Here is a 24,921-nt window from a genome sequence, read left to right as displayed (position 1 = left end):
AATTCAGTGACATCTAAATAAACTTTTCAAAAAAGCAGCCAGAGAGCAATATTTTTAAGTGGAAATTTTAGGCATTCATATGAGACTGTCACTCTCTTTTCCTTAATTTGAGGAGCACATATATATATTTTGAATAGATATGAGTGGCATAATGAATGCAGTTGGAATGAAATATAGTAGCAAAACAAGTCTCAAATTCCCCCCTCAATGAAGAATTTATATATCTATCTATACATATAGATACATATAGATAGATGTAGATATATATCTAGATAAATATACATACATACATACATACATATAGATAGATAGATATCAATTAGTCTCTTGTGGACCAAATTAAGGAGAGATCAATTTACACCATACAATAGCTTATACTCTCTAAAAGTGTAGCCCACTTTGTTCCTATATGCATGGGCACATGTGTGTGCACGTACGTTATCATTTTTCTGTTTTATACCCATTGTATTTATTTGTATATAGTGGTTTAAACCAAGTTATTTAAAACCTGTGGTACTGGATTTTTGTTTTAATTAACAGCAAATGTTTATGTCTCTGTAATAAAAATAACATTGAATCTCAATCACATTGATCGACCAATCTGTGAACACAAGTTTTTTCAACTCAAAGAATACTAGTTTAATTGAATATATAACTTTGCTTTGGCAAAAAACAAACAAACAAACAAACAAAAAACAAAACAAAAAAAACAAAAAACAAAAAAACCCCCACAAAACCCTATAGACAGTCTTTAACTTATAATGGTTCAACTTAGAATTTTTTGATTTTATGATGGTGCAAAAGTGATATGGATCCAGTGCAACAGGGAACGACAGTCTCTCCAGATGCTGGGCAGCAAGACCTTCAGCTCCCACTCAGCCACACAATCATGAGGGCAAACAACCAATGCACTTCAATCGTACTGCACCTGTATGACCATTCTGTTTGTCACTTGGAGGATGGTATTCAATAAATTACATGAGACAGTCAACACATAATTATAAAATAGTCTTGATGTTAGATGATTTTGCCTAAGTGTAGGATAATGTAAGTGTTCTGAGCACACCGAAGGCAGGCTAAGCTGCGCTCCGTTCGGCAGATTATTTCAGACTTAACGATATTTTCAACTGAAGATGAACGTCGTCACTCCATCATAAGTCGAGGAAGACCTGTACAACTGCCAGAGTCGTTGAAAATGTAGACAAATTATGGGGCATGGTCGGTCTACCTAAATACCATCCGGCTATGTTCAAGGCAAATGACCATATAGAATGCTCTTATGAGGTAACTTAACTCAATGTAAAAAGTCTTATCTTAAATGGTGTTTTGAGTTTTGATAAACTCAACTTGGAAGAGGAGCTCAGATCCAGAGGATCTGCCCAGGCCAGCAGAGGTCATCAGTAGCTGCCTAACTGTCTTCTGCTTCACAACCTTCAGGCTATCTCAAAATCTCTAAAAAGCATTGCCAGGAAAGTCTCTCCCACACAAAAACAGAGGTAGTTTCATAAACTGCAAAGAGGGAACCAGCAAAAAAGCTTCTGTACACAGCTTCTCTACAAGTCAACATGCCTGCTTTTATCCAATATCGCACACAGTGCGCGCCCGACCCTCTCCGCTGTAAACTCTATCTATTCTCCAACTCCAAAGACAGTGCAGAAGGTTTTTTTTTTTTTTTTCATGGGGTCGTCTTTATCCCCAAACCACATCTGTCTTGAGTTTCTCTCAGATTAGTCAGGTGGATCAGTGCTCCCCAGGGCCTGCTCCAGCTGAAGTATTTTAATTTGACTAAACACCTGATTTATTTTATCTCTCCGATGAGAAAGGCAGTTTGTCTTAATAGAGCCTGTCAGCCCACAGCCCCATTCACAGCAATTTACAGGCAGCCAGGGACGCTGGAAGAGAAGAGTGCCGTGATTCTGTATTTTATCCTCCTCCAGAAAGCACCTAAAAGCAGCTATTCACTGCTACTGCATGTGGCATTTTAGAACTGAATTAGCTTTTTATTCAAGTAACTACACTTGTTGTGAATAGCTTATCTGTAAAATTGCTACATTCACTACTGATTTTATTAACCTTTGGCTCTATCACAAAATGGTCTTCAGTTAGGAAAGACCTTTAAAATTGACACATTTTTTTCTTAGGGGCCTTTATTCCCGTGACTTCAGATTTACTGAGTTTGATCCACTGAATTCTTTACCAGTTGTACTTAAAATTTTGAGTCTCAATAGGAAGTCAATAGTGCGTAAATAAGGAAACACTTTTCAAAATGTAAATACGGCAGCAATTTCCCTCATCAAAAGTTTTCAAATACCATCTTTCACTATAACGTTTCAAAATCAGCCCTCTAGCCCCTTTTGGTCAGAATTTGAAGAATTTGGGGGGAAAATGAACTAAAATAGGCTCTTTTTATTAACTTTACAAACTATAACTACCTGTTCGGAGGCCCCAAACCAACAAAGAAACCTCAAAATTGAGGAGAATTTAGGTATAATAGAAAGATAACTAGGATAAATCCCTTCTTGATATAGAATGAAAAACTAAAAATAAAAATCAAGTTTAAAATTTAGTCTTTTTTTTTTTTTTTAAACCTCAGCTCACAGAAGTTAGCACCATAATCTGCTAGTTAATTTCCACCACAGTTACAGTCCATGGTGCTAGAAACGAGACTGGGCATTGAGAGGTCACTGAAGATTCCACATCTGGAAAAGGCAGGCACCTTGCAGTGCACTTTACTAAGTAGAGATGGGCCCCACCTCTTTTACAATATTCTCATGCCTAGGACTTTTGCAATGTAAAAATTTCACACAGATCACTCTCTTTTTGGCTGGCCCCAGAGAGTGGATCACGGCTACTGGGGACAACTAAATTTTCCTAATGAAAAAACCAGAAACAAGCATAGCAGTGGAAAGACAGAGAGACTGAGAAAGAGAAGGAAGGAAGGGTCTCCCTCGCAGAGATGGCCAAATTAAATTCTGTGAATTTCTCTCAGCTTTTATCTCTTCATTCTTATGAAATGAAGGGCAATGGTGGTAAAACACAATGTTTCTCAAGCCAAATAAAACTAATATCAACACACTGCTGTCTCTAGAATTGTTTCCACAGAATTTAAAATAAGACTTCCACCGGACCATGTTCTGTCACTGGATTGCACATTCCTGTAATAAGCTTAATGGGACTTAACAATGAAATGACAAGAAGCCTGGTTAACTGACAGTGTCTGTGTTTGGAACGATGGGGAGGGCTGGCAGTGACGCTGGAGTGGAGTTCTGATGGAGATACACTTTTCCACATCAATCCTAGAAAGATTAAAGCACTTAACAGTAATTTCAAAGCAGCATCAACCAAAGAACTCAGTCAACAATCCAGAAAGATTTTAAATTAAGTTGAAAAGCCGAGCTCTTAAGAGTGAATTCCCTGGTTAGTTCTAATTTTTTTTTTTTAATGGACATTGTTTGAGAAGAAAGCCCAGATACAATGCTAGTCATAAAGGAAAGCTGCATTTGATCTTGTCTGCCCACAGGTAACCTGGTTCAAGTGCTGTGCTCCCGCAGCCTCCTCACACATCAGATGGGCTGTGATGTCTGCACTTCACAAGCACAGTCCACCAGTTAGCACTGGCCTTTTTTGATAGAGCCTTCTTTTAAATGTCACAAAATAGGGCAGCAAAAAGTCAACAAAAAATAAATAGGGTGAGCTGGAGAAACTAACAATCTATCAGAAGGTCCCCTGATAAAAGTTACTTTGTGGTGACTGCCTGAGAAAGGAAACCCTGTCCCAGTGTACCAGCAGCTAATTTGAGTTCTGAATCCAACAGCAGTTTTAAAAGCTTTCTACTCTAAAGGGCCCCAGTGCATCATAAAGATAAAGGATTTCAGTACAAAACCACCACAAAGACCTCTATTATCTTATCAGTCTTTGGTTACAACAGCTGAACCAATATGACTAAATTCTGAATGACTTTTTTCAAAACAGCAAAATACTGGAATTTCTTTGTTTTCTCATCAGTCAGCTATTGTCATTGCTCCCATATGCTACTGTCCATTCCTTAGTAAATAAAAAGTTTAATAAAAGCAGCAATTGTGCTCTTAGGAATCACTTAGGGACGACTACACAGGAAATGTGGTTCATGGACTGAGGTACAGGCTGTTTTTGCTTGTTTCTGGGTTGTTGTTGTTGTTTTTCCACCAAATGTATGAGAATTTCCTTCCTAAAATGCAAACAACTCTCATTTAAAAAGTTGTTAAAATCTATTGTGTACAAACAAGACAAGAATACCCAGGAACTCCCTATATTAAGATCAAACTCCCCGTCTATTCCAGGCACACTCACCTCTCCCTCAGCTTCCTCTCTCTCTAGCTGCAAAAGGAAGTCTATTCCTGGATCAACTGAGGTCTATTCATGTTGCAGATCCCAAAAGAGCAAGAACAATCCATGGAATTCTGCCATCGAGGCTCCTAACCTCACAGCTGGGCCTTCAGCCCATTGTGCTTTATTAGCCCATCCTTTTGGGATCCGGAAATGAAGGTATCCTGAAACATCCCTCCTTCAGTATAAGACAGGCTGCCTTTACATTACTGCTCTCTGTGGATGATAATTGGTCAATGGCTACATCTCCACAATTCATACAGAAAAAGAGTAATTTCTGGCCTTTCAGAAACATTGAATTCTTTGGTCCTTTGGGAGGTAAAATGCAGAAGAATTTGTTTCAATAATTGCTGTATAGGATTGGTTCTTTATCGAGAAACTCCACTGGAATTAGAAACTAGGAAAGGAAAGATTAAGAAGAACAGATCTTCTTTAACAAAATATTATCTCAAATAAGAATTTATGTGTTATCTTTTTTAATATTTATCTTAAATGTTGCATTGTTACTTCCATGTCGCAGATGAAAAACAAAGCTTTCAGAAACTAAAGAAAGTTGACCAAGTGAGAGCATCGGATTAGATATGAATTCAAGTCTTCTGATTCCTAATCCAAGGAAGTCTGGAAGTGAATGAAGAAGTATCTTCCCTCATCTCAGAGTTAGAATACATAGCAGGAAATTTCTAAAAGTTAGGAGGAATGCTCTAAGGGACCTAGGATTTTAAGGCCACGTAAGGCTTAGAAATACACAATTTCTCAGTAAGACTTTGTTTACAAAAATAATTTTAAAAGCTAGGCTAGGCAATTAGACAACCAAAGAGGTGAGTAAACTGAACTTTGACAACTTATAGATGTATAAATAGATCTTGACTTAAGTGATATGCCTGGAATTACTCAAGAAATTAGCACCCAACCTGGCAGTTAAGATCCTCTGCTCTGTTTTATTTCCCAAATCCTCTCTCCTCAACAAGCATATGGCCTCCCGGTTCCACCCAAGTACAAAGATTATGCAGACCATGGCAATCCCAAACATTCTAGATACAAAATTTACAATACCAACGAAAGGCTGAGAAATACGCTCAGATATCTGGACACATGAAGTGTGCTGCTGCCATAAGGTGCAGTGTGGCTGCAGACTAAGATGGTGAGGGGCTAGCCAAGAGGAAGTCACCTGGAGAAGTCGAGGAAGTGTTCCTAGCAAGGACTGAGGAATCTGTCTGATACAACTAAGACTTAGGACAGTTGCCTGTAGAAGCACACCATATGCTTGCCCACTTCCAGGGTGCATTTACAACTTGCTTAGTGTAGATCAAGGGAACCCCTGCCTTAGTACAATATGCCTCGTGTATAATAGCAATTGCTTAAACTTACACAGAATTGCTTTGTATTAGGAAGAGCTTTAGATATATATATCAACTCACTGAGTCCTCAAAACAATCCCATGCAGTAGGTCATATTGTTATCTCCATGTTAAAGATGAGGGAACTAAAGCATAAAAAGGTCAAACAATTTGTCCAAGTTCTAAGCTCTTAAATCATATGTCTAAGATTCAAAAATCAGGCAGTTGGGCCAAAGACTCTGTCCTCTTAACCGTATGATAAATGGAGAATAGCACTCTTAAATAATCCACCTTCTCAAAACAACTTCACCCAGACAAAGTAGCTGAAATTCTTTTTGAGTTTTGTTGTTGTTGTTGTTTTTCTTTGTGTGTTTTTTTTTTTTTCTTAAATACAATGTACCTGAGGTCCTTATTAAAATGAAAGAATTTACTTAGGGAAGGATCTAAGATACCCTTTTGTTCTTTAAGATAGCTCAACCCACTAACACAAAGCTCTTCTGACCTTTCAGCATAAGACACAAATATCTACCATTATCTGTAGTTGCTTTCTATTACTAATCCAATCTCCCACTCTCCTAGTCTCTTTCTCTTTTATCCATCTAATTGTATTTCCTTCAAATTCTAAACTCCTGGTGTTCAGATCTCCCCATCTGGATTCCTGTTTAAAACTCCACCAGACCTAGTATGTGGACCTGAACTCTCAAATATTGGAGTCTTAAGTTTTCCCCCAACATATTTGTTCTCTGGATTTTATGGCCCTTTTGGCTCCTCCTTAAATCCCCACCTCAGCTCTGCCCTTAATTACTTGATTAGCAATCTAGAGAGCCCAGTCCAGACCACCTTCTTCCCCCCTATTGTCTGTAGGTATCAGGACATCCCAGTGAACCTGGCTGCTACTAGTGTTAAGACTCTAATGGGAAGGTTTGCTAAAAACTTTACATTAAAACGAACTGAAACAACAATGAAAGAAGATTCCTTATTTGTATTTTTACATAATCACCAATAGTTCACAGATACCCAAATTACAGTACTAAGTATCTGATCAGATAACTAGCCAGAAATACAGAATCCACGCATTACAAACTCAGATGGTGAGTTTGTAGAGGGGAAAATGGAAATGGAAATTTCGTACTGTTTCTGAAATCGTGGTTTCTTTGATTGTTCTTTCATAGCTGAATACAGCTGGATGAGTAGCAAATTCTTTTCATTCTCAATTTTGACATTAACATTGATTTCTGGTACAATAGGTGCTATCATCATCTCACTATAAAAATACATTATGTTCAGAAAGCTTTTTTGAAGGTTATCTAATGTTTCCCATGTAAAAGCCATAATATTCAGGGCATAAAAATTAAGGAATACCAAAGAAAGGAAGAAAGACAATTAAAACCTCGGTCCAGAAATGATCAAGCTTGTCTCACCACAGGATGATCTTTAACATGCTAATGTAAACGCAAACAAAATATTTCTAAACATTTTAAGCCCTTTTCTTTTAAAAATTAAATTAAAAGTCAGCGTATGTTTGTTCAGCCAGTTTAGTCACAAACAGAATGTCCTATTCTCATACTGGGACATTCTCTTACAAATGCACAGAAAAGCATGGTTCAAGGTTTTAAAAGAGGATCACTTCAAACAATAATTGCAGGTTACAAATGGAATTTTAAAAGAAGTTTATAAAAATCACTTTCTAATATAACTTTGAAACATTTATGGTCTTACAATTGTCATATGAATAAAAAATAAGGATTTCTACTTTTTTAACTTGAAGGCAAAAGCTAGCCATTTGATGCAGAGGCAAGAAGATAAAAATATATTAATATTTGAACCTCATGAGGAATAGAATACCACAGTCGATGGGATAGTTCTAATAAATTACCTCAGCAGTGCTGGACAGCACCTTTTGAAGAGACAAATGTCTGAAAAGGCATCAAGATGATCGCAATCATTGCATTTAAGGGTGATACTTAAAAAGAACTTTGGTTGTAAAAAAACATTATAACATCAGTAGTCCCAGAGGAACTGCAGAGGTAACGGGCTCTTCAAACACACAGATCGCAAGCACATCTTCCCTGCTGGACTCTCTTGGCTCCCCAACCAGGTTTAAAACCTCTGCTGTGAATTAGGTAAGAATGTCAGTGTTACTCCTAATTCTATATGGAAAAGGGGTGGGGAGGAAGAGCAAATGAGAGGCCATGATGGGTACTTCCTATCTGACTGCTGCTGAAGGGCAGGCTGTGTGTCATATTCATCTCTACGACAAAGCACAGATCTTAACTACGGTACCTACCACTTATTTTGTGCTCAGTAAAGTTGAAGTGAACTCATAACCCACTCTATCTAAATTGTTAGTTCCCAGAACAGTTAGATATAGGAATTGCTCTTTTTAACAAACCAGATAGAATTGCTCTAGACTTCAGCAATATTTCAGCCTTATCTGAGTTGCTTCCAGTTAGTTACCACTGTTAACTGCCTGAAATTAATGACCATCTTCATTGCTATGTAAGCAGTAGAAAGTCAAAGCCAATTAAAAGAGGTAAATAATAAAATTTAGAAAACTAAAGAAATGTAGATTCAGATTCTACACACATTTTTTTGAGCACTATGATGGTTCAAATACTTCCTAGGCACTAGGGTTAGTACTTAGCATTTTTACCCATTTCAACAAACTTGGGGAAATGAGGCAAATAAGGTTAAAACACGCCTAAGATAACATAGCTTGTAACCAATAGAGCCATGATTCTAAGCCAGAAGACCTGATCTCCAAGCCCAAGCTCTTTCCAGTAAACCACAAATATTTCTAGGGAAGAAAGAAAGAAAGAAAGAAAAGACAACTAGTTTAAGACAATGACTTCATACAGTCTTCATGAAGTCCTTCTGCATTTTTTTTAAAGTTAAATACTGTGTTGGCAGATATAATGGTATTAAAAGGCAAACTATATTTAGGACAATTACAATGTAACATTATTTAAAATCTTGTAAATAATAAATAAAATCTGATGACTAAGAGGACTGAATCTATGTAGATATATTTGAAAATTCTCTACTCGGGGAGTGCCTGGTGGCTCAGTTGGTTAAGCATCCAGCCCAGGTCATGATCTCAGGCTTATGACATGAAGCCCCACCTTGGGCTATGCTCAGCGGGGAGTCTGCCTAAGATTCTCTCTCTCTCTCTCTCGCCTCTCCCCCTCATATAAATAAATCTTTTAAAAATATATTTTTAAAATAATAAAATAAATAATTCTTTAAAAGAAAAGAAAATGAGTAGGGACTCATTTCTGAGTAGGGACTCAGAAGCTGTTACACCTAGAAATTAAATTCCAAGTCATGTGAAAAAAAATTTCAACACTTCTCTGAACACCAACTATAACTTAGAAGGTAGAATCAACTGAAACACTACATGTATTATATAAGCAATTATATAATACATAATTATATAAGCAATTATACAGGAAATAGTTCAGAGGGACTTACATTATTATATTAACCCTTTCTCACACCATCTTCTTTCAATAGAATTGAATTATAAGCCAAGACACTGTAATCAGAGATTACAGAACCCGTAATCAGGTTCTAATTCTTAATTGCCGAAAGAAAGAACTGCCAGGGGACACCTGGGTGGCTCAGTGGGTTAAGCCTCTGCCTTCGGCTCAGGTCATGATTTCAGGGTCCTGGGATCAAGCCCCGCATCAGGCTCTTTGCTCAGCAGGGAGCCTGCTTCCCTCTTCTCTCTCTGCCTGCTTCTCTGCCTACTTGTGATCTCTCTCTCTCTCTGTCAAATATATAAATAAAATCTTAAAAAAAAAGAAAAGAAAAGAAAAGAAAAAACTGCCAAAAGAGTTACATACAATTGATTAGCCAACTCATTCAGCTGTCCTTATGTCACCAAAGCTTTTTTAGAGGAATTTTTTTTAAAAGTATACTTTTTAATGGGTAAAATCTATTCTTTGGTTGAATTTCAAAATTCAGTGGGAAGAATGACCCTGACTATATCCCTATAGACTGATCCAAATCAGTGTCTTGCAACATCTTAAAGTCTATGCCCCCTACCCAGCTTTCTCACACTTTATTTTATATACCTACACTAGCCAAGAAGATTTTGTTTAGCTGATTCACTATCTATAGTTTAAGAAAATAATAGGTATACTAATAGCTTTAACAAACTACAAGGAACCTCATTTGAGATTTCTGTTCTACTTGCCCCCCAAAATTATAATTAAGTTAAATGGGTATTTGCAGCTTGTTTATCCGACACCTACAAGTTTAAAACAAAGATGAAAAATTTTAACTGTTCATTGACTTGATAAAAACAACACTTTCTTACCTGACACATCTTACTGACACATTTTTTAAAAATGTTGATAGGTTCCTTTCTGTGTAAATATTTATTTTTTGTTCCTAACCTATTTTTTCTTTTTAAAGTTTTATTCAAATTCCAGTTAGTTAACATACAGTGTAATTTTGATTTCAAGTGTGCAATATGGTATATATTCCATACAACACGTACTGCTTATTATAAGTGCACTCCTTAATCCCCATCACATAGTTTTAAAAATTTTTTATTTAAAAATCAATTTAGTTAACATATAGTGTATTATTAGTTTCAGGGTAGAATTTAGTGATTCATCAGTTGCATATAACACCCAGGGCTCATTTCCATCAAGTGCCCTCTTTCATGACATGACCCAATTACCCCAACCCCGCACCTACCTCCCATCTGGTAACCCACAGTTTGTTTCCCATAATTAAGAATCTCTTTGCCTCCCTCTCTCTTTTTATCTTATTTTATATTCCTTCCCTTCCCCTATGATCATCTGTTTTGTTTTTTTTCTTAAATTCCACATATAAGTGAAATCATGGCATTTATCTTTCTCTGACTTACTTCACTTAGCATAATACACTCTAGTTCCATCCATGTTGTTGCAAATGGCAAGTTTTCATTCTTTTTGATGTCTCAGTAATACCACATCTTCTTAGGCATTCATCAGTCGATGAACACTTGGGCTGTTTCCCTAGTTTGGCTACTGTAGATAATGTTGCTATAAACATTGGGGTGCATTTGTCCTTTTGAATTAGTATTTTTGTATTCTTTCGGTAAATACCTAGTAGTGCAATTGCTAGATCATAGGGTAGCTCTATTTTTAACTTTCTAAGAAAAGATTTTTATTTATTTATCAGAGAGAGAGAGAGCATGCACAAAGAAGGGGAGAGGGAGACAGAGAGGGAAGCAGGCTCCCTGCCAAGCAAGGAGCCTGATGTGGGATTCTATCCCAGGACACCGGGATCATGACCTGAGCCAAAGGCAGGCGCTTAACCAACTGAGCCACCCAGGTGTCCCTATTTTTAACTTTTTGAGGAACCTCCATATTCTTTACCAAAGTGGCTGCACCAGCTTAGATTCCCACCAACAGTGCAAGAGAGTTGTTTCATGTGTTGTTGAGTTTAGCCATTCTGACAGGTGTGAGGTGATATCTCATTGTCTTTCTGTATTTTTAAGGTACTGTGATTTCAGTGGTACTCTATTACTAGGCACATATTTTATTTTTGTTACGTTCAGTGACAAGGACAATTTACCTGATCACTTTTTTGGCAACAATAGCAGACATAATCTTCTGAGTTACTTGGTAATGTCATTTTTCTTTTAATTTGTTTACTATTAGCTATTTCCCCAGCTCCTAAAACAGACACATAGTAAAGCTTCAACAAATACTTGTAGAAAGGAATTCTATTATGTGAATTAATTCATATAATTCATCATTCAAAGGAGGACATTTTTTAAATGAATGGAGACACTGTGAATGAGTACATCAAGAACACGGGTATAAACCAGGCAATCCGGGGCACCTGGGTGGCTCAGTGGGTTAAAGCCTCTGCTTTCAGCTCAGGTCATGATCCCAGGGTCCTGGGATCGAGCCCCGCATCGGGCTCTCTGCTCGGCGGGGAGTCTTCTTCCTCCTCTCTCTCTGCCTGCCTGCCTCTCTGCCTACTTGTGATCTCTGTCTGTCAAATAAATAAATAAAACCCTTAAAAAAAAAATTAAAAAAAAAAAGTTTAAACCAGGCAATCCCAGGTAAGCTCAAACACAGTCATAACTTATGATCACCTAATATTAGTTTCTAAATATGGTTATGTAAATAGAACCCTAGAGTTGATAAACTTCATATTTTCCATATTTAATGGAATTTTATGTTGTTGGTAAGCCTGAAATATGGATGATGCAATTCTATAGAATAATTAGGCTCAGTTCATCACTTTTGAACACATGCAGAAATTCAATATAAACAAATATAGATACAATGGACCCTTCATTGAATAAACATAACAAGGTAATCTTGGTTTCATAAAGCTTGTACAAATGCTCCTTATTTGCCAAGTATTTTGAAGAGAAATTTTTAATAAAACATTCATAGAAATAGTCAATCAATTTTCCATGAAATGTAATTCCCAATTAAGAGGCTACAAGGTCATGCTAATTTTTCTATTTTAGAAGAGACAAACTTACAATTTTACTTAGTAATTAACTAAACAACACAAAAATGTCCATCTAAAAATAGATAAGAATATTAAAATGTCTAAATCTTACAGAATTGTATCATCATAAATTTTAATTTTGATATTAAGCATATGTTCTTCTTTCATATGATAAATATACAAATACATGAGTCAATGAAAAACTTATATTTGCTTCTGAAGATTCTAAGGCCTTCAGCTATAACTAATGAAGAAATAATGAAAATTATTTTAAAGCAAAATTAATGAAAAGTTCTGTCTAGCATAAAGACAGTAAAATAAAACTTTCCCACTTAATTTTAAGTTGAAAAATAAGCCAAATTTTTGAAAATCTATACCAGAATTATAATCAGTAAAAGAGTCAAGGGCCTTTGAGTAAATTTTATGGGAAAAGAATTTTCTACAGAACTGTAGAATTCCAGTTCTACAAAACAGTATTATAAAATCTACATGCTAACAATTATTCCAGAGAGTTTATAGTTAAGTTTCTAGGAAATCAACAGCAACATTGTTTACAAAATTTCTTCCTAATATAGAAAATAAGTAATTCCCAATTATCTATTAATAGTAGTATGAAAAGAAACCACCTATACCTCCAAAACTGAGCTAAATTGGAGTCCTAAACTATATTTCCAAGCTTACACACAGGCAGTTCTAACCAGACATTATCAAGCATAGTGGAATTGAAAGGTTCTAAAGAAAATACAATTCCTACCCTGATTCCATAAATAAATGTATTTTATATAGTTAATTATAAAGACCATCAGTAATTTAAAAACTGAAGGATCTAGGGTTGCCTGGGTGGCTCAGTCCATTGATTTTGGCTCAGGTCATGATCCCAGGGTCCTGGGATTGAGCCCTACATCAGGCTCTGCACTCAGCACGGAGTCTGTTTATCCCTCTCGCTCTGCTGCTCCTCTTTCTCTCTCTAAAATAAACAAATAAAATCTTTAAAAAAAATACTGAAGGATCTAAACCAAGTAAAGATTAAAAAGGCACTGGGAAAAGAAACAAACACCAAAATATAAGAAAATCTACTAAATGTGATTTGGGAAAAAGGATTGTGCCATTTCTGGACTTTTTCAGGCACTGCTTTATAAGGGTACCTGAGTTAAGTTGTAACACTGTTAGTTCACAGTTGTAAAAGTTAAATCAGAGGCAGCAGAAGTACATTTTTAAAAGAAAAAAAGTCTAAAATACAAAAGTGAACATCAATTAAGAAATTTCAAAACTCTGTAGATCCAAAGGCAATGCCACTATACAATGCCAATATAACTAAATAGATTTTTGGCCTGAATTTGGAACCAAATTCAGTTCAATAATAAATGTTATAAAAATTTAGTTTCCCAACATCTTTTTTTAAGCAAAGAGTGGATTTGTCTACTCAGACTGGGGGGGCGGGAGGTGAGGAGCAAAAGTGACTAAAGCATTTATCAGTCTTTTGTGTGCCAAAGAGATGAAGGAAACAAACAAGACTCTTCCAAGAAGATTCACAACTTAAGTATGGGGCCAATATATTCTAGGCAATAAAAGATATTTTAGATTCAGGGAAAACACTTCCAAGTTTTAATTATCATTGCAACAAGCCAAAGACACATGAGTTCCCAGATTATCAGACATGGTTATATTTAAATGTAACTCTTAAATCCATTCATGAGCAAAATGTAAACAGGTGAAGTAGCTGCTGTTTGGAATTATCTGTGCAACTGAGAGCACGGGTGATCAAGAGTTGACTACACACACTCTTTTGTTCCCTCCACTTGTTCAAATGAACTGAATAATCAACAGCAGCTTAGACTACTTGGAAAGAGCTAATAAGAGTTTACTTTGGCAACCCAAGAAATATAAGGCAGAGTTCATCAACACGGGTGAGGTGGTATAATTATTACTATCATTCATTTCATTATCATTATAAAATAAACACCATGGGAGAAATTCTACCAGGTTGGTAACTCTACTGAGATAAAAATATACAGTAAGGAATTATTCAGTATTGGGCTACTCATTTTAACCTTCTTTCTATTTTAGTTAGTAAAGTAATAGAAGTCGATCATAAAGATGGCCTTACTTAGCCTAAAAACTTATTGTCAAAATGGATATATAAAATTAAGTATTTAGTTAATAAGGTGAATAGACATGAATGATAACATTGTTTCAGCTAACCTATACATGAAAATAAGCTAGATATAATTAAAATCTACACAACTAAAAAGGTACTAGAAAATGCTTTCATATACGTTAGGTTTTTTTGAACCTCAAAACCACCTAGTATGGCAGCTATCATTGCTGTCCATCACCACTTTACAAATGTAGAAAAAGACAAAGAGGACATAAGATTTACTTAAAATCACACAGCCAGATCTTAAACCCTAACTTCAAACCTATTTACTTCCACTTCAAAACAACCAGTTATTCTAGACTGATATTCTGAGAATACATTTTCTTATCTTGAAGTTTCACAGCTCTCATTAGCATTAAAGTAACATTGGGCTTATTTTCCCTAGACTGAAGTCCCAGGTCAACCCCATTAACTGTAAAACAGGAAAACTGGAAGAAGGGAGATGGTCTGGGGGCGGGGGGTGGGGGGAGAGGAGTGAGTGTATATGTATACAGCTTCAAATGTATTTCCCAATTGGAACATAAGTAAATAGTTGTTACAAAGCTTACTGCCTCTCTGAGCTTTTTAAGGGGAAAAAGGGAGCATTATGAAAGAAAGAAAATATGTCTCACATTTTTCCCGATCAAACCAGTTTGTTTCCCGTATTTTCCATCGCTGGTTTTACCACCATTAATCTATAGCTGAAGGTGATTTGTCAAAAATTCATCTTATCTATTAAAAAATAACATGAACTGTCTTTTTAAAAGTATACCTATTTAAACAATCACGACTCAGAAAAGCAATGTTGTAAAGAATCAAAGCATTCAGCTCCCAAGTTTTACAAATCGGGAAGCTGAAAGCCAGAAAGGGAAAGTCATATGCATGATGTCAAAACGAGAATTCAAGTTAGGACTAGAACACAGAAGTCCTGATGCTTAGCTCAGAACTCCTTCCACTGTAACAAACCACCTCTTAAAAAATCAGGGGAAATAATCCACTTTAAATTGTTTTTGGAAGATAGTTGATTTCAGTAATCATTTTTCTCAATCCATTTAAAAGCCAATATTTTTATTTAAATGCATTTTCACTTCCTCAAGTCTATCTAGGTTGTCTAACAATGAAATGCTAGTCAATGACAGAAGCAATCAATAAGTAAATATTTTAAGAAGCACAACTTGTTCAAAGGTACTAAGACTTTCACTCTGGAACCTCAGCATGCAAGCTTTCATATGTACTGGTTTAAAGATATTATATATGTACTGGTTTAAAGATATATGTACTGGTTTAAAGATATTAATCAGAGTTCAAATGATACTTTTTCAGAAATAGTGTATCAGGATGTTTTATAGGTAAAACATTGATCAAATTTAACAACTGGAATATTATGGGCCATGAGAATCTTTGTATTTCATTGGCTAGTATATTTGAAAACCTGAGGGCCTGCAGGGTTCTCCAGATCCTAATTTCCTTTAAATAAGAGCAAGAACTATATAAAGAACTCTAGTCTTAAGCTCCTCAGGAGACAGGGCATCATTAAAAAAAAAAAAAAAAAGTGATTTCATTTTTTTTCATTTCTAACAAGATTTTCTTTATTTGAAATTACATTCTCAAGGATAAAATTCTATGTGTTAAGAGATTATTATATTAAAAGATATTCACTGAAACAGTACTGGTGATAGTGAAAAACTGAAAACAAATGGGGAGTCCAGTTATAGTGAAACGATGAAGTGAACAGGTCTGTCTATAGTCAGGTGCTGATTACACAGAGGTAAATTGGATTTTTAACTAATATTAGGAAAAGCCTTTTAAAAATGAAAAATGCCGGGGCGCCTGGGTGCCTCAGTGGGTTAAAGCCTTTGCCTTCGGCTCAGGTCATGATGCCAGTGTCCTGGGATCGAGCCCCGCATCGGACTCTCTGCTCCGTGGAGAGCCTGCTTTCTCCTCTCTCTCTGCCTGCCTCTCTGCCTACTTGTAATCTCTGTCAAATAAATAAATAAAATATTTTTTAAAAAATGAAAAATGCCATGTGATAATGTTAAGTGAAATAAAAACAGTGTAACACTGTGAAAAAATAAGCAGAACAAAAAGATCTGAAGGGGCCATCTAACCTGAATCTGTTTTTAACTGGCAAATCCAGCATGTTTTCCTCTAGTATGATTACATACCACAGACACACTTTGAACAACACGGGTTAGGGCTGCCAGTTCCCTGTGTGGTTGAAAATCCACACATACCTTTTTCATTTAGTTTTTTATTTAAATTCCAGTTAGTTTACATACAGTGTAATATTTGTTTCAGGTGTACAATATAGCGACTCAACACTTAGGTACAATACCCATGCGCATCACTACAAGCAAACTCCTTAATCCCCATCACCTATTTCACCCATTCCCCCTCCCAGCTCAATTCTGATAACCATCAGTTTGTTCTCTAGAGCTAAGAGTCTGTTCCTCGGATAGCCTCTCTCTCTCTTTTTCAAAAAAGTGATTTTAAAAAATCAGCGGTATTTTGGGTCTGTATGATAATAGAAATGCAGAAAGTTATAAAGATTAACAGATAAAACTCTCAAACTGAGATCAGATAAATCACATAAGCATGTATTTAGTCAGAGTTCACTGTTTGCTAGTACACAGAGAACAACAGAAAGAGAAAATAATAAAATTCAAAAATAGTATGATGCTCATCTTGTAATTTGCAAGGTGTGTAAAATATTACGCACCATCAAATATAAAACTATTTGATTATAAAGTTGTATAGTGGAAAGTGACTGGAATATAAATCTGGATATCTGGGTTCTAGTTTTAGTTTTGCCATTTTGTGCAAGTACTTTTCTGGGCCTCTGTTTCCCCACCTGTAAAATGAGGGTGTTGGATTGGATAATCTATAAGGACACTTCTAGTTATAGATTATAATCTAGAAATATTCCATGAATATAAACTCTCTCTGCAACTTTAATTTTTTATGAAAATCATTCAATCTTGCCTATATCTGTAAAGATCATTAATTTCTTGGTAATGTGAGAAAAAATCATTTATGTGACCAAGAACTATAAATGGAAACATATTGTATACATATACATGTGAAACAAGATTCAAAATGATGTAAGCATTGCTAAGAGAGTCATTCAAAATAGAGTCAAAAGGACAATGAGGAAGTAGGACCTATGCACAGCTCCTATTTCAACTGTCAGAACACCATGAACTTTTGACTTTCATCAATTGCAATTTGTCATTTGTAACTCTACCACGTCCTTGAGCGCATCCTTCTAACTTAAACCGAAATAGAAATAATGTAATGCCTATTATCTAAATAGCCAACTGCGTATTAGTCAGTTTAAACTCTGCCAGCACCAATCACAATTCTTTCAAAACAAGTTATGTAACCTCATGGTTTTTGCCTTTATAAACCTGCATTCTCCCCTCCTAACTCCAAGTACACTTTTGATTTTGGTGGATTCTCTGTCTCCTAGATTATAATCCCTAAGGCCCCAAATAAATTCTATGGTTACTTTATAACCTCTTCTTGATAGACAACATGTATATATTCATTAGCTTAACATTATATATTGATATGTAACCCAGCATTAACTTTTCAGATGTGATTGTTTTTAGTTAATTTTGAGAGTAACTTCACCAAATTTAAAAACCATCTTCTTTTACAATGTGACGTTATCATTAATGTTTAGTTTGGCCAGAAAACTCACTAATTCACAAAATGTATTTTTGTCTCTTTATACTTACAAAAAAAAACTGGAATAAAAGCAGAATACATTAAGCTTAATTTACATCATTCTGTAAATGAAGAAATATAACTTAATTTTTGACATCACAGCTTCATATGTAAATTCACAGGCTTTGTTTCTATATTTTAGGAATAATCAGATTTAGAAAGCAGTATGTGACATGTTTAAGACCATGGGCTCTGGAGCCAGATTGCCTAGTTTCAAAACTCAGCTCCACTACTTTCTAGTGCTGTGACTCTGACCTTTTGATCTATTTTATAAAATTAGAATAATAACAGGTTATTGTATAGATGAAGTTAACACAAATTAATACACGCGAAGCACTTAGAACAGCGCTTTTACATGGTAAACATTCAATAGATATTTGCCAATATGGTCAGATAATGTCTATATTAAAAATCCATTGTAGAATCTATCCTGGGGCACCTGGGTGGCACAGTTGATTGGGTTTCCAACTCTTGGTTTCGGTTCAGGGCATCATATCAGGGGGGTGGGATGGCTCCATGCTCAGCACAGAGTCTGCTTCAAATTCATTCTCCCTCCCCCTCTCCCTCTGCCCTTCCTGCTCATGCTCTTCCCCTCTAAAATAAATAAATAAATAAATAAATAAATAAATAAATAAATAAATAAATAATTTTTTAAACAAAGTTTAGAATGTATCCTGACAGTGAATAAAAGTTACATGATACAGAATTATGATATATTTTATTCCAAATGTTTCATAAAGTCCTAAAATCAGACACTTTCATTGACTACAAAATATCACTTTATTCCAACAGTCACAAGGATGAAGATGGAAGTTGGAAATCCAGGTATGATCCTATCACTCACCTAAACTCTTCAATGGTTCTCCACTAATAAAGTTGAGACTAATTTAAATGGCTTACATACCCTTTCATGATCTTGTACTTGCTTGTTCATCTAACCTCATTTCTCACTTTTCCTGTCCAACTTTAACACCTGCCCACCCTAACCACAAATGCACACACACAGGCACACATTATTTTCACTAAAAATATGAGATTCTGCAGAAAAGTAATTTCACTCTCACATTTCCAGGTCTCACCCATGCTATTCATATTGCCTGAAATATTCTTCCACCTATTTTTTTCTACTATAGTACTACTTTAAAAGTGAGAGCTGGGAACAAGCCAATGCTTATCAATAGAGGACTGGATAAATTATTCTTTGTTGATCTGGGTACATTATGAGGACAGCTCTTAAGGTAAAGTGAAGAATTCATTCATTTAACAAATATTTACTGAGCATCTTCTATTCACGCTTCTAAATTTTGGAGATTAGTGAGCAAAACAGACAAAAATTTTACCTCCTAAAATGAGATAAATCTATATTAAGGGGACAAAAAAGCAAGTTGCATAACATATTTTTATTTTAAAAATTCCATTTTTAAAATAGGCTAGCAGGGATAGAGGAAAGAGAGAATTTTATATTATTACTTTATATTGTATAATAATGTACAGTGATAAGTGATACTATGCAATTCTTAGAATTATTGAGAACAAAATATCTCAACACTCATACTCACCACACACCCATGGAGGGGGTGTGGAAGGCCCCATTCCCCAGGTGTCTTGGCTGCAGTACAATGTGATTGTCTAAAGCCACAGGGAAAATGGCGGAAAATTTACCATCGCCATTGCCAGAAAGAACAATTTATGGCTTTGTTCTTTTCTTAAGCTCCCAATCTGGCTATGTACTATATCTCATGGGGGCTTTTATTCCTGAATCTTGACTAAACTCCATAGGCTAAATCTATTAGCCTCAAAAATATTGGGCAGTTGGCATGGCTTGTCTACCTCTTCTTTACTACAGTAATTGGTTATGTCCTATCATTTGAAATAAGCAGGATGAATACAACTACACTCATCTTCATTCATACAATCACAGATAACTATGCTAATAATCAGAAGAAATACCAAGAAGAAGCCATCCCAGCTTTAAGAGATTGTCCCATTAGTGAAGTAAACCAAGTGGTCTTTCTTGTGGTCAAAGAATTTTACACCAAAAATTGAATTCTGTGTCGACTAATACCAACTATTTATTTTGTTTTTGACATAATACTTTCGACCATAATTATTATAACTATCTCTCTTACTAATATCTAACATTGAAAGGTAAAAAAATTAAGTTGAATTTCTCTGATATTGAGTTCCATTAATATCATTAAATGTTCTCAAATATTAGTTATTAATGGACAGACTAAGTAAAATCATGTATTAAAAAAAGAATAAAGGGGGGCCAGGGTGGCTCAGTGGATTAAGCCTCTGCCTTCAGCTCAGGTCATGATCTCAGGGTCCTGGGATGGAGACCCACATCGGGCTCGTTGGTCAGGAGGGAGCCTGCTTCCCCCCTCTCCCTGCCTGCCTCTCTGCCTCCTTGTGATCTCTCTCTCTCTGTCAAATAAATAAATAAAATCTTTATTAAAAAAGAATAAAATCTCTCTCTCTCAAGGGCACATAATCATTTATAAGTTATTTCTTCCCAACATAAAGAAAAAAATTTCTACTAAAGATCATGTAAAGAAAGTTAAGGGAATAGAATTTGAAGTGGGAAAATATTTAAAGAAATTAGTTTCCTTCTAAATTAATGTTTTAAATAATTGCATATATACTGAATAATAATCAAAGACTTAAAAAAATATTTAACTTAGAAGAGAATGTTTATTCTTCTCACTACCATCATATTTACATCTATCACTTGACTCATACTTTTCAAAAAGCATTTTGGCCACCTATGGGGTCCACTTTTATATGAATGCTATATATGTAAAAATGTGTTTATAATGTTACTGATCTTTTTGTCTTTTCACTGCACTGACATTTAGTCTAAAGGTGCAAAACTAATGATAAGTAGAATTACTGGTGCCTTACCATCAAGCCAGTGACACTGAATTGTACTAGTTAGCAGTCACTGAAGTCTTTGTAAACACACACATGTACTTTTTATTTTTTATTCTTTCAAGATTGTATTTAAACTTAAGTTAGTTAACATATAATGTAGTATTGGTTTCAGGAGTAGAATTTAGTAATTCATCACTTACATATAACACCCAGTGCTCATCACAAGTGCACGTGTATTTTCTTTAATGTCAGTTTCACTTAAAAATTCTTGATAAAACAGTAAAAAAAATTAACGTATTAAATCTCAACTTAGAGTATACTTTATAATATATGTAACCAAATTATAAGTACATATAAAGTAATTCTGCTACATACCAAAATAACAATAGTTTTCTTGACGAAAAGGACTTGTGTGAGTCTTCAAGATCCAAACTAATGGCTTTCTCCATAGAACACCATTTTTACTTGACAGAATGAATGACAGGCACAGAATGGTATTCAAACTAGGGTTTGTGTGGTTTTTAAAAAAATTCAAGTATAGTTAACATAAGTGGTATGTTAGTTTCAGGTGTACAATATAATAATTCAACAATTCTACACATTAAGCAGTGCTCATCATGATAAGTGTATTCTTAATCCCCTTCACATATTTCACCAATCCCCTCCCCTTCTGGCAACCACCAGTTTGTTCTCTATAATTAAAAGTTCTTGTTTTTTGTCTTTTTTCTTTTTTCATTTTTTTGTTTCTTAAATTCCATGTATGACTGAAATCATGTGGTTATTTGCCTTTCTTTGACTGACTTTATTTCACATTTTGCATTATACCTTCTAGATCCATCCATGTTGTTGTAAATGGCAAGAGTTCATTCTTTTTTGTGCCTGGGTAATATTTCATTGTATATACCACATTTTCTTAACCTATTCATGTATGAATAGACAATTGAGTTGCTTCCATATCTTGGATTTTTAAAAGACATTTTCTCAAAAGTGTTATGAAGTGAGTCTTTTCACTTCAAGGAAAACGACTGGCTGTATTTGTTTTTAATAATAAAATTCAAATTTACAAATGTGATATTAATGGATGTGATTATTTTATATTGTATCATGAAATATGTCAACATTTGGAAGGTCTGTTTAACTCTGTGATCCAATATTTTCCAAATGACCAAACCAGGTAATAAAATCATATGTTGCTAAAAGATCCATTCAAAGTACAAGTTAGACCAATGGTAATAAAATATAAAGAGCTCATTATGTTTCAGATTCTAAGTCACAATTAACCTTTATATTACTTGTAAATTATAATACAAAGAATATCCACAATTATCTACAAAAGTTATTAAAATACTTCACTTTCTAAACCATATTTGCATAGTGTTTCATATACTTCAACCAAAACAACATATTGTAGCAGACTGAATGCAGGAGCAGCCATGAGAATTTAAGTATGTTGTGTTATGTCTGACATTAAATAAATTTGCAAAAAAAGTGAAATAATGCTACTCATTTCACTAAATTATGTTTTAGATATTAAAGCTATTTTTCTTCACTTCCTCATATCAAAGAGATCATATGATATTTGTCTTTCTCCGACTGACTTATTTCGCTAAGCATGATACCCTCTCAATCTCAAAAAACAGACTGAGGGTTGCTGGGGGGAGGGGGGACGGGAGAGGGTGGTGGGGAAATGGACATTGGGGAGGGTATGTGCTATGATGAGTGCTGTGAAATGTGTAAACCTGGCGATTCACAGACCCGTACCCCTGGGGATAAAAATACATTATATGTTTATTAAAATTTAAAAAAAAAATAGAAAAATAAAGCTATTTTTCTTAAATGTTATTTATCTTAACAACACATTTGTTATTTTAAATTAATTAATAAATATTAACATTTTTCTCAGTCTTAATTTCTAATACAAAATATGTCAATAGACAAAAGCCACATAAACAAAAGTACTTTGGGTCCTCATTAATTTTTAAGAGTATTAAAATAGACCTAAAATTGCTGACCTATATGTAAACAATTCTAAGACATTAGTCTCATCAAACTATAGGCAAATTGAGTTAACTGCTCCCCCAACTCCAAAGACATGGGAGGCACTCAAATAAGTGCTAAATGTAAATGATCCTCCAAACTATTCCAGAAAAAAATACAATTTTGGAATGAATGAAAATACAGGTTTTAAATTAGAACTGAATTAAAAACTAGCTCTACAACTTACTACCTTTATGGTTTTGGACAATTATTTGTGCTTTTTCTGAGCCTTTGTTTCTTCATATATAAAATAAGACTTATAATATCTGTCTAGTAGAACTGTTGTTAAATATTAATAAACAAACATTATTCAATATTGTTAAATAAAAGGGTGAAGATGTGGAGCAGTTAGAACTCTTACACACTGCAAATGGCAAGATTTCAGGGTTTTTGATGGTTGCATCCCATCAAATGTATTCCACTGTAATTTGCAATGACATGGATGGAACTAGAGGGTATTACACTAAGCAAAATAAGTCACTCAGAGAAAGACAATTATCATATGATCTCACTGATATGAGGAATTTGAGAGGCAGGGTGGGGGGCCATAGGGGAAGGGAGGAAAAATGAAACAAGATGGGACCAGGGAGGGACGCCTGGGTGGCTCAGTTGGTTAAGCAGCTGCCTTCGGCTCAGGTCATGATCCCAGCGTCCTGGGATCAAGTCCCACATCGGGCTCCTTGCTCGTCAGGGAGCCTGCTTCTCCCTCTGCCTGCCACTCTGTCAGCTTGTGCTCACTCTCGCTCCTCTCTCTCTCTCTCTCTGACAAATAAATAAATAAATAAATCTTTAAAAAAAAAGATGGGACCAGGGAGTGAGATGCACCATAAGAGACTCTTAATCTCAGGAAACGAACTGAGGGTTGCTGGAGGGGAGGAGGGGAGGAGGGATAGGGTGGCTCTGTGATGGACAATGGGGAGGGTATGTGCTATGGTGAGTGCTGTGAAATGTGTAAGACTGATAATTCACAGACCTGTGCCCCTGAAACAAATAATACATTATAGTTTAAAAATATATAGTTAAAAAAAAAACAACCTCTTATACACTGCTGGCAATAATGAAAAGTACTGCAGCTGCTTTGGAAAATAGTCTGTCAGTTCCTCAAAAGGAACTGGGTACATATACCTAAGAGGGATGAAAGCATATATCCACACCAGAACTTGTACAATGTTCATTGCAGCATTAAGCATAATAACCAAAAAATGGAAGCAACTCATGTCCATCAACTGATGAGAGCATGGATAAAATGTAGCACAGATCCATTTAATGGAATTTTATTTTATTCAGGCGCTGAAAGGGAATAAAATACTAATACCTGCCACAATACTGATGAACTTGGAGAACATTGTGCTCAATGAAAGATGCTCATCACAAAAAGCAAAACAAAACCAAAACCAAAACCAAAAAACAAACAACACACACACACACACACACACACACACACACACACACACACACACAAACATATAATTCTATTTATATGAAATGTCCAAAATACACAAATCTACAGAGATAGAAATACATTAGTGGTTGCTTGGGGCTGGGAAATTTGGAGGGAAATGGAGGGTGACTACATAAAGGTAAGGTATTCCTTTAGGGGAATTGATGGTGGTAACAATTGTACAACTCTATGAAAATGTTTTTTAAAAACCAACTGAATTGTACTCTCTAAATGGGTAAATTTTATGATATATGATTTATATCTCAATAAAGACATTGCTAAACAAACAGCAAACAAAGGTGAAAATGCCTATCAAAATGCATGACACACACCAGAAATTCAATAAATGCTATCTTTGTCTTGGTCATAATCAATATGTCTTTCAAAATTCACTCACAAACTTAAGATACATCACAAAGTTTTGAAGTGAGTTATTTAGACCATGGTAAATATTTAAATATCAATGATCAACAAACACTATAATGTATTCACAAAAGAAATTCCTATTTTCATGGCACCTAAATGGCTCAGTCA

At 35.2% G+C, this 24,921-nt stretch overlaps 1 protein-coding gene and 1 pseudogene across 4 annotated transcripts in view; one reads left to right on the top strand and one right to left on the bottom strand.

Annotated features, from left to right (window-relative positions):
* The window catches only part of SOX6 (SRY-box transcription factor 6), a 596,389-nt gene that overhangs the window by 198,800 nt on the left and 372,668 nt on the right, over window positions 1–24,921 (bottom strand). The gene's annotated exons all lie outside the window — the stretch shown is intronic.
* LOC308350628 (phosphatidylinositol N-acetylglucosaminyltransferase subunit P-like) lies at window positions 19,667–20,081 on the top strand (annotated as a pseudogene). The gene has a single exon. The product of its transcript is annotated as a phosphatidylinositol N-acetylglucosaminyltransferase subunit P-like (transcript).

This window comes from Martes martes (genome assembly GCF_963455335.1).
Source record: "Martes martes genome assembly, chromosome: 10".
In the NCBI taxonomy this organism is placed as follows: Eukaryota; Metazoa; Chordata; class Mammalia; order Carnivora; family Mustelidae; genus Martes; species Martes martes.
Note: the sequence above shows the minus strand (reverse complement) of the source record. Positions and strands in the feature narration are given on the sequence as shown.